The 7,621-nt window shown below is 38.4% G+C and overlaps 1 pseudogene across 1 annotated transcript; it reads right to left on the reverse strand.

The window, feature by feature from the left end:
- Window positions 1-2,218: 2,218 nt before the first annotated feature.
- LOC143543294 (putative L-type lectin-domain containing receptor kinase S.5) lies at window positions 2,219-7,377 on the reverse strand (annotated as a pseudogene). Its single transcript, XR_013137050.1, has 6 exons — window positions 7,192-7,377; window positions 6,045-6,206; window positions 5,051-5,326; window positions 4,171-4,615; window positions 3,894-3,945; window positions 2,219-3,027 (listed from the first exon to the last, which is right to left on the reverse strand). The product of XR_013137050.1 is annotated as a putative L-type lectin-domain containing receptor kinase S.5 (transcript).
- Between the last annotated feature and the right edge of the window lie 244 nt (window positions 7,378-7,621).

The raw sequence follows: 7,621 nt of genomic DNA on the forward strand, positions 1-7,621 counted from the left end.
CGCGAGCGCGAAGGCAGACAGAACCAACCTTAACGCGTCGCGGGAAGAATTATATTTCTAAGCGCGCCGCGGGAAGAACTTCAATTCTAAGCGCGTCGCGAGAAGAACTATATTCCTTAGCGCGTCGCGGGAAGAACAGTATCCATAGCGCGCCGCGGGAAGAACTAAAATCCTTAGCGCGCTGCGGGGACTGTTCGTCTCGCGTATCGCAGTAACAGGTGGTCTTCACGCAGGCTTCCTTGTAAGGGGTCTGGCGCGTGGAGCTGCGCAGACAACCTTAGGCGGGAAGGAACAAAGGACAAGCAAAGAGTTAGAAAAAAAGAGGGAAACAAGGCTTAAGGGCGGGACGGCGACAAGAGGGAAAAGAAGGCGGAAAGAGAGAAGGAGAGGGACGGGACGGCGGAAAGAAAGAGAGAGAAAGAGGCGGGAAGGAAAGTATATTATTATTAAAAGTAAAATATAAGTATAAATATTAAATCATAAAAGAAAGAGATCGGGTCAGAGAAACGGGTACCTGGGTCGGGTCGGATCGGGGCAGATGTTACATGATGAGTGTTGTCACAAAGGTATTATTGTTGTTTTCAAAATGGTATTGAAACTGAGTCAGCGTCATTCACCGGCTGTGTGCTGACGTATTTCCCCCCCACATTTTAGAGAAACTGTAAAGAATAGAACTGACAGGCAAGACTGATTGAAGATTGGAGACATGGTCATTAGAGGTGATCTGATGGCTCAAATATTTTATTCAAGATATTATAAAGAAATATATTTTTAAAAGAAAGGTATTTGAGTTATCAAACGGGTATTCAAATCCCGAGTTTTTAATATAATAATATTTTATCTGAAAAGACTTTCGCTCATATTTTATCATATAATATTCAATGGGTATTCTGACCCGACATTTTATAAATGAATATTATATTTTAAAGACTTCCGCTAAAACAAACCCACAACTCTGATAATTTTTTCAAAACAGATACCAACTAACGGGTGTCGCACCCAGGCCCTAAGTCGGGGTGTGACAGTTTTGGTCAGAACGTTTTAGTGTCTTCAATTTTGTTCAGAACGTTTAAACGTAATATTTTGAACAGTAACCAGAGCTCAATTGAGTATAGTATTCTGCAATTTCATAATCGTTTGATGAATCTTAATCCTTCTACACATCAATTTGATTGATTAAATCATCATTTTTTGATCAATTTTGAAGATTATTGATGTTCAACGACGTTTGATTTTGATTTTGGTTTTTGACTTTAGAGATTTCATACTTTAAGCTCTGATTAAGGTTTAGAAATTGGATATAATCTGATCTAGTATTGTGCCACAACTTGTTGGATGTAAACATAGGTATGTAACGACATGTTGGCGGTGAAGAGGATAGGACACGACGCGTTAATAAAAAATATGTGAAACACGACAAGTTATACGTAACGCATCGTCGACCCTACGTTAGCACCGGAAATTCATCTTCAACCTTGCGTTAGCACCAGAAATGCATCTTCAACTCTATGTTTTGTCAACAAGTCGCCGGCCATGATATCCGGTAAGCCGTTGCCGGCGATGTGAACACGGATGTTAAGTATGGCAGCCCGGCATTGACATCGTGAACAAGAACATGTATAGCAAATCGTCTGCGATGAAATGGCCTCGATAACACATCGTAGACGACCTATTCCGGCCATGTGTCGTTCTCCGGTTCGCTTAGTAACGCGTCGTCGATATTTTCTAACATGTCGATGGTGACAAGATAACTATGGAACAAAACTGAAAACTTGAGTTTGGAGGGACAAATTTAGAATCTCATTTTATAGATGGATAATTTTAAAGATTTTCTATTTTTGAAATCTACAAAAAAAAAGTAGAATTATTTTGAGAATCTTACTTATCAAATGGACTATTTTTGTTTAGTTAGATTATATATAAAAAAAAGAGAAAATATATAAAAAAAGAGAAAAGAAAACAGCCAATCAAATCTATGCACGAGCATAATTTGTCCCTAAAGCAGGCCATTTTTATCCTGCAACCAAGTTTGTCCCTATAAACAAAATAATTTTGTCCCTAAAGCAGGCCATCATTTGTCCCGCCATCATTTGTCCCTATAAGCAACCAAGTTTAATTATAAAACTATGAAACGCTTTTGACTCCACACAAAGCAAGCCATTTTTCTCTTACAACCAAAATGTAAAACAAAAAAAAACATGAACAATCCATAACAAAACTAAACAATGGACCGATCCGTATGTCCCGAGTGATTTTCCCGACTCATCGGACTCCAATCGGTCTCATATTGATTAATCGAAAGTGGGGTCGTGTCAATCGATGTAGCTTGTGACAAATCATCAATAGGCATCATTGCAGGCCGCACGAAGGCCGGCTTGAAAGGCGGGACCCGTGGTACTTCCATGGATCCCGCTAGTATCTGCACAATCGCATGTGTCTTCGGCCTCTCACTAGCTATCGGGTGCGAGCAAGCTAGACCGAGCAACAAGAACCGTTGCGCTTCATCTGGGTCATAATTATCCGTTTATCGACCACATCCAATATCCGACCTTCTCGATACAACGACCACACGTAGTCAACCATGAACTGGAACCCATTGACTTTTGTCCTAGGGCGTTGGCCTGACACAACCTCTATCAACAACGAACCAAACGCATAGATATCCGAATGTTGAGTCGCTTTTCCCGTGTGGAAGCATTCGGGCGCTATGTAACCCACAGTCCCTAGCACGCCTTCAGCCTGTGTATGACGTTTTTTCATTGTCGATAGCGCGTGCAAGACCAAAGTCACCGAGACGCGCGTTAAAGTCAGAATCCAGCATTATGTTACTCGCTTTAATGTCCCGGTGGACGACCTTTTGGTCGTATTCATAGTGAAGGTAGTGGAGAGCCGAGGCTACACCGGTTAAGATCTTGCGACGTAGGGAGCTCAGCGGCTCACCGGTCACGGCGAATAGGTGCATGTCTAGACTACCTTTTTGCATGTACTCGTACACAAGTAAGAGCTTCCCGTTCTTGTGACACCATCCTGATAAAATAAGTTATGGAACTAATAATAATAATACAGATTTAAATTATTTTGTAAATAAACTAAAACTAGGATGAGGATAATAAGGAGCTGGCCGGCGGTTCATCAAATTTAGGTCCAAAGAACATAAAATAAAACATTCTACCCAACAATAAAAACAATACTTGTAGGCCTAGGCTTGAAAATGAAATATTATTATACATACAGCAACAATAATAATAAATAATAATTTTTTATTTGATATATTAATCAAAACCAAATTTGATTCAATTATTAGTGACGACACAACAATTATATACTTTACATTTTATAATCTGTCATAATAACTTTAATTAAACAATTAAAGAAAAAGTGTAAATATGTTGATTATTATATATACAATTTGCAACTATGGTGTCCTTATATAGTTGTACATTGTAAAATAAAATTTGTATCATTGATTTTCATTCACTTAATCCTCTTTGGTCCACAACTTTCTTCTTTTTTTATTACACTTTTTATTTTCTTTATTTTTTTTTCAGTATTTACATATGTATACTTTTTTTAAATGACTTACATAATTGACTAACCAATTTTCCGAACACATTATATGTTTTATTTTTGGTTTGGTACGTCGCAGCAAGTGGGTTTGATTGCATGATTTTAGAACTTATATAACAAAAAAAAAAAATACGTATCGATATTGTTTTGCTTATACTACGGCTATATTTTTGGGCTCTCTTATTTGTTTGATGTAGTGAGTAATTGAAACAAAAAAACTTTACGCCCACCGCGACACACGAGTTTGATATTGCTATACATTTAAAGTTTAAAGGCGGATATGCAACATCACTTGCAACTTATGCATAATGTATTGTTCTATCTACTTACTGGAGTAAGTGATTCAAGATAAATGATATAAAGCATTTCATCTAACAACTTACATGCATATAAAACAAAAAAATAATAATTAAGCAATACCAATAAACAAAACAAGGATTCGAGTACGATTCTCAACTAAAAATAAATTGTGTGATAGTAGAGGTGGTGTTGTGGTTGATGGCCATGAAGCGTATTCGACAATCTCTTCTTGTACAAATAATAACCGAAATACACCGCCAACGCCACCACCACCGGAATCCCAACACCGAGCCATCACCGGACTCTTCGGGCCGTGTATGTATTCCACCGCAACACGCAGTTCAGCTCGAATTGAGTTCCGGTTGAGGCCGCAAAACCGATGTATGACTCCCGGCTAACAGCCTTTCGGAGATCGAGACTGTATTCGATAATTGGGGTTTCCGGCATGGGTGGGGTCGGTGAGGTTTTTTCCGGTTGATCCGCGATGTAAACCCGAATAATCTTCTCGACGCCGGAGTGTTGGATCCAAACGTTGTGAAACGCCGGAGTACTCGCATCGGGGACCAGAGTAATGTTCTCCGGCGTTAACGGCTTCGATACCACCGATTGGACCGAGTGGATATCGAGTCCGATATGGTTGTTATCAATATCGAATGGTTGCTTGAACGTGTCGAGCTCGACCGCAACGATACCTTTGGTGGCTTTGTTGTCTATGGTGGCGTTTGTCAGCCCCAGATACTGACCGTAGCTGTGGTAAAACCAAAAGCATAGAATTGTAATATTCAATTTTTGGACGTCCGTCACATTAAAATCGTTCATATTTTCTTTTTTATTTGTTCAATAATAAATGTTTATTTCCAAAATTTATTAGTCAATTTTTAAGTTTATCCTTAAGCATACACAGCTAGCATTAATAAACAATATTGGTGGACCCAATTTCCAAAAGACATTATTATCATTTGGTAAGTTTTTCACTTAAACTTTTTTTCTCAATTATAAATTGTTTATTGGATTACATCGAAACAGAAGACAAGCGGACAACAAGATAATAATTCAATCTATCTTAATCTTTGTGTTTTTCAAACTATGACACCTTTTTTAACAAGACAACACTTTGAATGGGAAGTAGTGAGTAATATTATTATAGACTAGTTATATAGTTACGTTGTCTAGAAGTAATAACCTGTTATCGGGGATGTCGAAGGTGGGGGCGATTAAGAACGCCAAGCCTTAGGCAGCGGAGCCATTTTGTGGATAAATGTTGACGAGAAAGGAGGTGTTAAACGAGGCAACGGCGGCGTCGGCGTCCCAAAGTTTAAAGTTCCGACGGAGCATGACTCTTCCGGCTCCGGAGGTCGAAGACGTTGCTGTTGGCGGTGTCGGGTGTGACTTGCAACGCATCTAGGCTAACTTTGGCGTGGTTTTGGAATTTGAGTTCAGAGTTGGCTAAGGTTTCTAGGGATGTTTACAATGAGAAACTCAAAAAAATTATTACAATTTCAACAATATAAACGACATTTAACTTCAAACCATACCTCAATCGAGTCTCCATCTCAATTACCAACTATTTCTAACCAAACCAGTCCAATTTAGGAACAAAATACAAAAATATCAACACCAAACAAAACTTGATCTTTATTTTATTTATTTTTTTTAAGACAACTTGTGTTTAGGCTAATACACTCTTTAAATTAGAGGGTCTCGTCGCCTTACTCTGACAAAACTATGTTGTCTTAATCGGGCATAGCTGACTTCAGAGTTTGGCTTGGGTATACCTCTGCGAAATCATATCGTCAGTTGCCACTTGACAGTCGTTGTGCCGTCACAAAAAAGCAGAACTCTTTGACACAACACACGATGAAATGAAAACCAAGGTGAGCTCGAGATTCAAACTGACAACCTTATACAAACTTAGCTTAAATCCTACATTGTCTTAATTCACTAAAAGTGACACAAGTAATCAACTAACTTGAATCTAAATTAAAGGAATCAAGCCTCCTATCACTAGACCGCAAGTAATGATTAATACCAATTAACACATGATCTTTATAATAATAATAACTTATTATTATTATTATTTCCGAGCAACAGCACTCAACCCCTATTAACTTATTCAAAATCATAAAAACTGAAGCCCATACTCGCCAATCTAAATTCCTATTTCTCTCTCATCTCACAAATCGTAACGCCGGATACCCACTGCCGCCGCCGCCGTGTCTATTTCCAGTTCCACGACCCCATGAAATGAAAACAACCACCAGCCTCCAAACCTTCATAGTCTTTCTAACCTTCATCACCGTAGCTGCAAAGTTGAAAACATTCAACCGATCATACCACTCCTTCAACATTAAACAAAGGGTAATGTAATATATCGTTGTTTCTGGCATAGACTATATCCTATTTTAACTTATTACTTTAGTAGGTTGACAGTTTTAACCTTATGACGAAAAGTGATGTGTATTTGAATGTAGCTTTAGAAAGGTATGTGTGAGTTTGTCATTTAAAAATAAACTTAATTTGATTGACTGAGCTAAAATGCGTTGGTTTAATCTCAACAATTCAATTAAGAGGTGAACCGTAGCTTTAATGCCACTTTGTATAACTATTACGTTTGACTATATATACATGAGATCACGCGGTTTTCCCTCCACAATTAGGGAGAGGGTATCTCATAAGTCTGTATAAGAGTTTCACTGGCCTGTGAGGTTAGGTTTGCACCAAACGCGCTTTAACATTTCATCAACTCTAGTAGTAATGTTCGGTTTTTTTCCCTCCTTTTTCCGCTTATATTATTATTTGGTTAAAGTTACAAATTTAATTTGGACAATGCTCACTTTTCCCATCTATATCCTCTTTGGTTCATGTCCTGTTTCTTGCTTTGGTTTTTTTTGCTACGAGTATAGCTAATAATAAAGGTATGGCGATTCAAGAGTATGTCAGTAACAAAGCTTCCTAACCTGCTAAGATCAAAGCAAACACGACCGGTTAGTCTCACTATATGAGGGGGATATTCTACAATCAACATCCGGCGTGAGAATCAGTGATATGATATGATAATGAGATTGTAGGAGTAAGTATGATGAGAGAGTAGTGAGAAATAGAGTGGATGATAATGGGAATACATTTGGCTGAAATGTTCCTTTTATAGGCAGCCAAAGGCTTCTCTGAGAAAGCTTAAGCTTTTTAAGAGGAAATTGGAGAACGACACTTGAGACCATAGAGAGCTTCAAATGGAGCCATACCAATACTAGAATGGAAGCTATTATTTTATGAGAACTCAATAAACGGAATATGAGAATCCCAATTTCCTCCAAAATCAAGTACACATGATCGAAACATATCCTCAAGGGTTTGGATTGTATGCTCGGATTGGCCATCAGTTTGAGGATGATATGCGGTACTAAGATCAAGGCGAGTTCTCAAAGCATCTTGAAGTGATTTCCAAAAATGTGAGGTGAAACGAGCATCACGATCAGAGATAATGGTCAATGGTATACCATGGTGGCACATGATTTCACGAACATAGATTTGAGCGAGTTATTCCACGGAATACTTCTCTCGGATCGTAATGAAGTGATCCGAATTGGTTAATCGATCGATGATTATCCAAATACTATCATTTTGGTGATAAAGTCCATGCCAATGTCTTCCCATTTCCAAACGGGAATCGGTGGTTGCTCGAGTAAACCAAAAGGTTTTCAGTGTTCAACTTTAACCTTCGAGCATGCAGGACATTTTCAAACGTAAAGTGCCA

Source organism: Bidens hawaiensis, unplaced genomic scaffold (genome assembly GCF_021521415.1).
Source record: "Bidens hawaiensis isolate Kalapana, Puna unplaced genomic scaffold, B.hawaiensis_p1.1 tig00000864_1, whole genome shotgun sequence".
Classification (NCBI taxonomy): Eukaryota; Viridiplantae; Streptophyta; class Magnoliopsida; order Asterales; family Asteraceae; genus Bidens; species Bidens hawaiensis.